This window comes from Phyllobates terribilis, unplaced genomic scaffold (assembly GCF_046119375.1).
Source record: "Phyllobates terribilis strain yellow unplaced genomic scaffold, ASM4611937v1 Scaffold_12__6_contigs__length_324123572, whole genome shotgun sequence".
Taxonomy (NCBI): Eukaryota; Metazoa; Chordata; class Amphibia; order Anura; family Dendrobatidae; genus Phyllobates; species Phyllobates terribilis.
In genome coordinates this window covers 289,784,390-289,795,089 of record NW_027362772.1, presented here as the reverse complement: position 1 = coordinate 289,795,089, position 10,700 = coordinate 289,784,390, and positions in this window count along the sequence as shown.

Here is a 10,700-nt window from a genome sequence, read left to right as displayed (position 1 = left end):
AGATGTGCACACAATTCTTTACAGTGGATCTGACTCCAGATTTCACAATGTGAACTCAGTTTATTGAAAAACTTATTTCTTAGACCAGATGAAGCTGGTTTTACTTACTTAAGGCTGGACTTATAAAATGCTGTTTTTAAAGGGGTTGTCCATTATTTCTATATTGATGACTAGTGACAAGTGAATCATTTGAAATTTTAATTGACCAAGAAATTTAATTTTCAGCAGATTAATTCACCACAAATCAAACGTATTCCAAAGCCACCAAATGCCCTGATAGATGTGTATATGTGATTAAAGCAGCGGTATAACCACACTGATCAAACACTCAGGGGCTGCCAGCTATGAGTCACTCTCTGACCCTGACTCATAGACAGTGACTCTTCTGCCTCACAGACAGTGACTCTCCTATCTCTTCATCAGTTAAATCTATATTACTCTCTTTCCCTCACACACTAAGGATTAGAAATAAATAAAGGGAGAGACAGAAATAGCTTAGAAATAGATAAAGGGAGAGACAGCCATAAAACACTGAAGAAACTGTACAGATAGTGTGTGACAGCACAGTAGCTTGCACCTGAAGAACATCTCTAGAATCTGCCCCTTTCTCACCTTGGAAATAAAAAAAACCCTCACTGTTCCTCCGATCCACTCCCGCCTTGACTACTGTAACTCTCTAATAATTGGCCTCCCCCTCACTCAACTTTCCTGTCTCCAGTCCATCCTTAATGCTGTAGCCAGGGTCATTTATCTGGCTAATCGTTACTCAGACTCCTCCGCTCTGTACCAGTCATTGCACTGGCTACCCATGAATTATAGAATCCAATTTAAATTGCTTGTTCTCACCCACAAAGCTCTCCACAGTGTGGCACCCCCTTCATCTCCTCCCTCATTTCTGTTTATTGACTTACCCATTCTCTACTCTCTGCAAGCGACTTTAAACTAATATCCGCACAAATCAGTACCTCCTACTCCCTGCCCCAAGACTTCTCCTGAGCTGCACCTATTCTTTGGAATGCTCTACCCCAAGAAATTAGGATGAACCACAACTTACACAGTTTTAGGCGCTCCGTATAAACACACCTGTTTAGGGCGACCTATCACGTTCCTTAATCGAAGTCCTTTTATATATTTATAGCCCATTCATTATTTCTCCAAACATAAGTCTCCACCAAGCACCACTGCACCCAAAAGCACTATAAATACTGGCTGGTGACGAGCTAATGCAACCTTTATCTATCCCTCATCCCCTTAAGATGGCTGGTGTTGGCATATGCAACAGATTAGGACTTATTATAAGTGAAAGGAGGACTTTATACTAACCAGACAGCTGATGGCGATAGTGTGTAAAGTTATATGCTTGCTGTAATGTGGGGGAGGAAAGCTCTCAATTGTTGGTTGTTCTTACTTCCTGTGTTCTTTCTTTTCCTGAATGTGTTATGTCAGCAGCACACGGACTGTGTGACACTGAATTGTACCTCATGTTTATCCAGTATGAAGTAAATACTGTTTACTCAAGATATCTTGCTGATTGAAGCTCTCGTAAGTAGAGTGGTGACTGTAAGAAGATGCACTCTGCGACAGGTTATGGGCCTAGACACTACAGGCCCGCACTACAAGAGGATCCTGGTTTATAACCCCAGATAACGGAGCACACAGATAAGCTCTGTAAACAGAAGGAAATAAATCCAGATACAGAGTGACAAAGGAATTCATGATCCCAGGAGCTGGATATGATTACAGAGAATTCAACACAGGCAGGACATACAGGAACTATCAGCAAGAAAAAACAGGAGAATATCTTCAGTACAACTCTCTAAACAAGTAAGACTATATAAAGATGATGAGTAACACAGAACTGAAATTCACAGTAGCTAAACTGAATAGTGAAAAATATCAGTTATGGAAATTCAAAGTAGAGATGTTGTTATCTAAGGATGATTTATGGGAAGTAATTGTTACAGAAAGACCAGATCAAGATAATCAGACATGGGATAAGAAGAATAGACAAGCGAGAGCCACCATTAGCTTATTAGTGGATGATGCTCAATTAATACATATAAGAAATGAAGAAACAGCGAAAGGAATGTGGGAAGAATTAAGAAAACTGTATGAAAGACCTAGCTTGAATCACAAGTTATTTTTATTAAGAAAGCTTTACAGTATGAGATTGAGTGCAAATGACGACATGCAGAAGCACATATTCTCAATGATGGAAGTGATATCACAGCTATGATCTATTGGTGAAGACATTAAAGAAAGTCATGTAGCAGCTATATTATTGTGCAGTTTACCAGATTCGTATACAGCCTTGATAAATGCCCTTGAGACGAGACCAGAAACTGACATTACATTAGATTTTGTGAAAACAAGACTAATAGATGAATATCAGAGAAGAAAAGAACAAAGAAATGATTCCTCTACTGAAAAGGACAGTGAAAACGCTCTTAAAGCTACAGAATTTAAAAAACCCTATAATAAAGAGACAAGAGAATGCTTCAGATGTAAGAAAAAAGGTAATTTAAAGAAAGACTGTACCATATGGAAAGCAGAACAACAAAAATTACAACATAAAAAGCATACACAGAAAGTAAAAAACACAATTTCCGATACATGTGAGAATAATTGGAATGGCACATTTAAAGTAACAGAAAATAAATAATCACTTTGTTGGTTTATTGATTCAGGAGCAACGAGTCATATGACAAGTGACAAGAATTTCTTTACTGATCTTGATTTAGATAAGAAAGAAGCCATTTATCTTGCAGATGGAAGCAAAATAACCGCAGAAGGTATCAGACAAGGTATGCTAAATTGTTCAAACAAGTTCGGACAAGATTCAAAGATACCTTTACAGGATGTGTTGTATGTTCCAAAATTGGAAGGCGGATTATTATCTGTGAAACGTTTAACAGCAAAAGGACTTACAGTAAAATTCAAAGACAATGAGTGTGCAATTATTGCAGGAAATAAGGTGATAACCAAAGTCAAGGCATATGAACAATTACATCATTTTGACACACCAAAGGAATTGATGAAGGTATGTACACATGATCACAAAAACTGTATTCACATGTGGAATAGACGTCTAGGACATAGACGCCCTGACAGTATAAGCGAACTACAGAGAAAAGAATTGACAAAAGATTTAAAGATATCAGATTGCTCAATTACCGTAAGATGTGAATGTTGTATAAAATCCAAAGCCACAAGGATATCTATTCCAAAAGAAAGTGAGATGAAAAGCGAAAGACCACTTGATTTGGTGCATACTGGCATATGTGGACCCATGAAAGTGACTACATCAGGAGGCAATAGATACATGTTGACTTTTATAGACGACTACTCAAGATACACAGTCACATACTTAATTAAAAACAAAAGTGAAGTTTTTGATAAACTTGTAGACTATGTAACAAGATCAAGTAACAAATTTCAAAGGAAGCCAATTGTTATCAGAAGTGATAATGGAGGTGAATTTACAGGTCACAGAATAGAAGACTACTTAAGACAAAATGGAATAGAACACCAGAAAACTGTTCCATACACACCTGAACAAAATGGAGTAGCAGAAAGGAAAAACAGAACTCTAACAGAAATGATAAGATGTATGCTGACGGATTCCAAACTACCAGAGAAATATTGGGGTGAGGCAGAAATGACAGCTACATATCTACAGAACCGACTTTTTTCCAGAAAACTGACGAAAACTCCATATGAACTGTGGCAAGGTATGAAACCAAGTGTCAATCATTTAAAGGTTTTGGATGTAAAGTTTTAATATTCATTCCAACAGAAAAACGTTTCAAACTTCAAAACAAATCCATGGAAGGAATATTCGTTGGATATAGTGAAAATTGCAAAGAATATAGAATCCTAGATCCCAAAACAGACAGAGTTACGGTGAGTAACAGTGTGACATTCATTGAAGATTTAAATGAAGACATTATGATTTCAGTTGAAACAAAAAATGAGAAAAACAATAGTGACATAACTGAAGAAATATCTGATGAGAAAGAAGTAGAAATTAATGAAGAACAAAATACTGAAAGTGAAGACTCACAACTACAAACAGACACAGAACCAAGATGTTCAATGAGAGAGAACAAAGGAAAACCACCAAAACGTCTCTCATACAACACAAGCATAAGAAAAATCTATGAGCCTACCTCTTGGGAAGACATATCTAAACTTCCTGAAGAAGAAGCTAATAAATGGATAGAAGCAACAGAAACAGAAATTAAATCTATGCATGATTCAAATACATGGACACTAACAGATTTGCCAGAAAGAAGAAAAGCCATAGGATGTAAATGAATTTTTAAAGTAAAATACCAAACAGATGGCACAGCTGAAAGATACCGAGCAAGACTCGTAGCTAAAGGGTATTCTCAAAAATATGGAGAAGACTATGATGAGACATTTGCTCCAGTTGTCAAACACACTACAATAAGAACTTTACTTACAGTTGCAGCAATGAAACAGATGGAACTGAGACATCTGGATGTAAAGACAGCTTTTTTGAATGGAGATTTAACAGAAGACATTTACATGGAACAACCTCCTGGATTCAAAGATGAAAGAAATCCAAACAAAGTTTGCAAACTACAGAAAAACATATATGGTTTAAAGCAAGCAGCTAAAGCGTGGAATGACAAAATCACGGAAGTACTTACAAATGAAAAATTTCAAAGAAGCAAAGCTGATCCATGCTTGTACACAAAAAGGCTGATTAACAGATGGATTTATGTACTCATATACAGTGCTGGCCAAAAGTATTGGCACCCCTGCAATTCTGTCAGATAATACTCAGTTTCATCCTGAAAATGATTGCAATCACAAATTCTTTGGTATTATTCTCTTCATTTAATTTGTCTTCAATGAAAAAAACACAAAAAGAATTGTCCTAAAGCCAAATTGGATATAATTCCACACCAAACCTAAAAAAGGGGGTGGACAAAAGTATTGGCACCCTTTGAAAAATCATGTGATGCTTCTCTAATTTGTGTAATTAACAGCACCTGTAACTTACCTGTGGCACCTAACAGGTGTTGGCAATAACTAAATCACACTTGCAGACAGTTAACATGGATTAAAGTTGACTCAACCTCTGTCCTGTGTCCTTGTGTGTACCACATTGAGCATGGAGAAAAGAAAGAAGACCAAAGAACTGTCTGAGGACTTGAGAAACCAAATTGTGAGGAAGCATGAGCAATCTCAAGGCTACAAGTCCTTCTCCAAAGACCTTAATGTTCCTGTGTCTTCCGTGCGCAGTGTCATCAAGAAGTTTAAAGCCCATGGCACTGTGGCTAACCTCACGAGATGTGGACGGAAAAGAAAAATTGACGAGAGATTTCAACGCAAGATTGTGCGGTTGGTGGATAAAGAACCTCGACTAACATCCAAACAAGTTCAAGCTGCCCTGCAGTCCGAGGGTACAACAGTGTCAACCCGTACTATCCATCGGCGTCTGAATGAAAAGGGACTGTATGGTAGGATACCCAGGAAGGCCCCACTTCTTACCCCGAGACATAAAAACGCCAGGCTGGAGTTTGCCAAAACTTACCTGAGAAAGCCTAAAACGTTTTGGAAGAATGTTCTCTGGTCAGATGAGACAAAAGTAGAGCTTTTGGGGAAAAAACATCAACATAAAGTGTACAGGAAAAAAAAAGAGGCATTCAAAGAAAAGAACACAGTCCCTACAGTCAAACATGGCGGAGGTTCCCTAATGTTTTGGGGTTGCTTTGCTGCCTTTAGCACTGGACTGCTTGACCGTGTGCATGGCTTTATGAAGTCTGAAGACTACCAACAAATTTTGCAGCATAATGTAGGGCCCAGTGTGAGAAAGCTGGGTCTCCCTCAGAGGTCATTGGGTCTTCCAGCAGGACAATGACCCAAAACACACTTCCAAAAGCACTATAAAATGGTTTGAGAGAAAGCACTGGAGACTTCTAAGGTGGCCAGCAATGAGTCCAGACCTGAATCCCATAGAACACCTGTGGAGAGATCTCAAAATGACAGTTTGGAGAAGGCACCCTTCAAATATCAGGGACCTGGAGCAGTTTGCCAAAGAAGAATGGTCTACAATTCCAGCAGAGCATTGTAAGAAACTCATTGATGGTTACCAGAAGCGGTTGTTCACAGTTATTTTGGCTAAAGGTTGTTCAACCAAGTATTAGGCTGAGGGTGCCAATACTTTTGTCCGGCCCTTTTTTGGAGTTTTGTGTGAAATGATCAATGATTTGATTTTTGCTTCATTCTCTTTTGTGTTTTTTCCTTGCAAGCAAATTAAATGGAGAGAATAATACCAAAGAATTTGTGATTGCAATCATTTTCAGGAAGAAACTGAGTATTATCTGACAGAATTGCAGGGGTGCCAATACTTTTGGCCAGCACTGTATGTAGACGACATTTTGATTTGTTTTAAACAAGAAAGGGATAAAGAAAACATTCTAAAATCCTGAAGCAACATTTCGAAATCAAAGACTTGGGAAATGTAAAACAGTACCTAGGAATACAGGTAGAAAGAGAAGAAGACAGAAGTTTCCTACTGAATCAAAATCACATGATTCAAGACATAACAGAAAAATTTGGATTAAAGGATGCAAAAACAGTAAAGTCTCCAATGGAAACTAATTATCTCAAAGAGATGAACAGTGATAAAAATATGCTACCAAATAATGAAGAATACAGAACAGCAATAGGAAAACTACTGTATCTAGCGACTGTTACAAGACCAGACATCGCAGCAGCAGTAGGAATCCTGAGTAGAAAGGTATCAAAACCAAATAAAGCTGATTGGAAAGCCGTGAAGAGAGTAATGCGTTATTTGAAAGGAACTAGCAATGTTAAGATGAAATTAGCCACAAGTGATAAATGCATTTTAACAGGATATGTTGATGCAGATTGGGCTGGAGATCCAACTGACAGAAGATCTACCAGTGGACATATTTTTTTCCTCTCAGGTGGACCAATAAGTTGGACAAGTAAGAAACAGTCAATTGTGACACTGTCTTCACCAGAAGCAGAATATGTTGCAGCAGCACATGCGAGTCAAGAAGTACTGTGGTTAAGACAATTGCTGACAGAATTAGGACAACCACAGTTGGAACCAACAAAACTGAAAGAGGACAATCAAGGATGTCTTGTTCTTGCTCAGATGGAAAGAGTCAATCCAAGAACCAAGCATATTGATGTGAAATATCATTTCTTGAGAGATCATCAGTAGAGATGAGCGTTGTTCTACTCGAACTGTTCGCCAATCTCAAATTCGAGCTGTTTTGGGCGGTGTTCGAGCCGTTCGGCGAACACGAACAATTTGAGAAAAATTCGGCTGTTCGAGGTTATGTTCGATAACTGTTCGTGCACCAAAATCATAACTGGATTTTTTCTCAGTAATGATGAAAATTAATGTTAATACGCAGTTTGAGTGTACAGCGGGGTGGGGGGAGGGGCAGGGGATGGATCTCTGCAGGAACAATGAAGATCTCCATTTTTTTTTCTCTTTCCCGCATTTGCAGTGGGGAGGTGCAATCTGTCAGCCTATCAGCAGCGCACACACGGAGCGAAGTGCTTTTTTTCACACAAGCAAGTGCATGTGTCATTGGCAGTGTATGTCACATGTCCTTGCCCTATAAGACCAAGCCATTTTCCCCGTCGCCACCATTTTCTCACTGCTGCAGCTGCGTGTTAGACGGCACCGCTGTTGCTGTGTGCGCTATACCTTGTTAATTTCAAGCCAATTTTCGCACAAATCTACAGATAGCTTGGGAGTAGGGAATAGTTGTGATTGCAGTCCTTTTAAGGACTAGGTTACAGCATTTCCTACGACTTTTATCAGGCAGGTCTGTGCTCTTAAATAGATAGATTGAGGGAGTAAAGACTAATTGTAATTGGAGTCCTTTTCAGGACTAGGTTACATCAGTTCCTATCAGTTTTTGCCAGGCAGATCTGTGCCAGTGCTGTGCAAGTTTTTTTCACAGCATTTGGCTGAATCTAGCAAAGCTAATCCTTTTTGGCCTATTGCAGAGCGTGTTAGTCAGTGGAGTAGCCTATCTGTGTTGCAAGATATACCACCTGTGTATAGAATACCAATTTTTTTACTGCACCTAGTGAAGTAAAATCTTTTGGGCATAGCATCATTCTATTAGTCCATCTATACTGACCTCCATCAGGTTGCAAATTGAATATAATTTTTTTCTGCATCTAGCTCTGAAAAAATATTAGGCTTCTAGCTGTGTGTGGGACTTGTTCTATTAATCCATCTATACAGACCTCCATCAGGTTGCAAACTGAATATATTTTTTTCTGCATCTACCTCTGAAAAAATATTGGGCTTCTAGCTGTGTGTGGGACTTGTTCTATTAATCCATCTATACAGACCTCCATCAGGTTGCAAACTGAATATATTTTTTTCTGCATCTACCTCTGAAAAAATATTGGGCTTCTAGCTGTGTGTGGGACTTGTTCTATTAATCCATCTATATAGACCTCCATCAGGTTGCAAACTGAATATATTTTTTTCTGCATCTACCTCTGAAAAAATATTGGGCTTCTAGCTGTGTGTGGGACTTGTTCTATTAATCCATCTATACAGACCTCCATCAGGTTGCAAACTGAATATATTTTTTTCTGCATCTACCTTTGAAAAAATATTGGGCTTCTAGCTGTGTGTGGGACTTGTTCTATTAATCCATCTATACAGACCTCCATCAGGTTGCAAACTGAATATATTTTTTTCTGCATCTACCTCTGAAAAAATATTGGGCTTCTAGCTGTGTGTGGGACTTGTTCTATTAATCCATCTATACAGACCTCCATCAGGTTGCAAACTGAATATATTTTTTTCTGCATCTACCTCTGAAAAAATATTGGGCTTCTAGCTGTGTGTGGGACTTGTTCTATTAATCCATCTATCCAGACCTCCATCAGGTTGCAAACTGAATATATTTTTTTCTGCATCTACCTCTGAAAAAATATTGGGCTTCTAGCTGTGTGTGGGACTTGTTATATTAATCCATCTATACAGACCTCCATCAGGTTGCAAACTGAATATATTTTTTTCTGCATCTACCTCTGAAAAAATATTGGGCTTCTAGCTGTGTGTGGGATTTGTTGTATTAGTCCATCTATACTGACCTCCATCAGGTTGCAAACTGAATATATTTTTTTCTGCATCTACCTCTGAAGAAATATTGGGCTTCTAGCTGTGTGTGGGACTTGTTGTATTAGTCCATCTATACTGACCTCCATCAGGTTGCAAACTGAATATATTTTTTTCTGCATCTACCTCTGAAAAAATATTGGGCTTCTAGCTGTGTGTGGGACTTGTTCTATTAATCCATCTATACAGACCTCCATCAGGTTGCAAACTGAATATATTTTTTTCTGCATCTAGCTCTGAAAAAATATTGGGCTTCTAGCTGTGTGTGGGACTTGTTCTATTAATCCATCTATACAGACCTCCATCAGGTTGCAAACTGAATATATTTTTTTCTGCATCTACCTCTGAAAAAATATTGGGCTTCTAGCTGTGTGTGGGACTTGTTCTATTAACCCATCTATACAGACCTCCATCAGGTTGCAAACTGAATATATTTTTTTCTGCATCTACCTCTGAAAAAATATTGGGCTTCTAGCTGTGTGTGGGACTTGTTGTATTAGTCCATCTATACTGACCTCCATCAGGTTGCAAACTGAATATATTTTTTTCTGCATCTACCTCTGAAAAAATATTGGGCTTCTAGCTGTGTGTGGGACTTGTTGTATTAGTCCATCTATACTGACCTCCATCAGGTTGCAAACTGAATATATTTTTTTCTGCATCTACCTCTGAAAAAATATTGGGCTTCTAGCTGTGTGTGGGACTTGTTCTATTAATCCATCTATACAGACCTCCATCAGGTTGCAAACTGAATATATTTTTTTCTGCATCTAGCTCTGAAAAAATATTGGGCTTCTAGCTGTGTGTGGGACTTGTTCTATTAATCCATCTATACAGACCTCCATCAGGTTGCAAACTGAATATATTTTTTTCTGCATCTACCTCTGAAAAAATATTGGGCTGCTAGCTGTGTGTGGGACTTGTTCTATTAATCCATCTATACAGACCTCCATCAGGTTGCAAACTGAATATATTTTTTTCTGCATCTGCCTCTGAAAAAATATTGGGCTTCTAGCTGTGTGTGGGACTTGTTCTATTAATCCATCTATACAGACCTCCATCAGGTTGCAAACTGAATATATTTTTTTCTGCATCTACCTCTGAAAAAATATTGGGCTTCTAGCTGTGTGTGGGACTTGTTCTATTAATCCATCTATACAGACCTCCATCAGGTTGCAAACTGAATATATTTTTTTCTGCATCTACCTCTGAAAAAATATTGGGCTTCTAGCTGTGTGTGGGACTTGTTATATTAATCCATCTATACAGACCTCCATCAGGTTGCAAACTGAATATATTTTTTTCTGCATCTACCTCTGAAAAAATATTGGGCTTCTAGCTGTGTGTGGGACTTGTTGTATTAGTCCATCTATACTGACCTCCATCAGGTTGCAAACTGAATATATTTTTTTCTGCATCTATCTCTGAAAAAATATTGGGCTTCTAGCTGTGTGTTGGACTTGTTCTATTAATCCATCTATACAGACCTCCATCAGGTTGCAAACTGAATATATTTTTTTCTGCATCTACCTCTGAA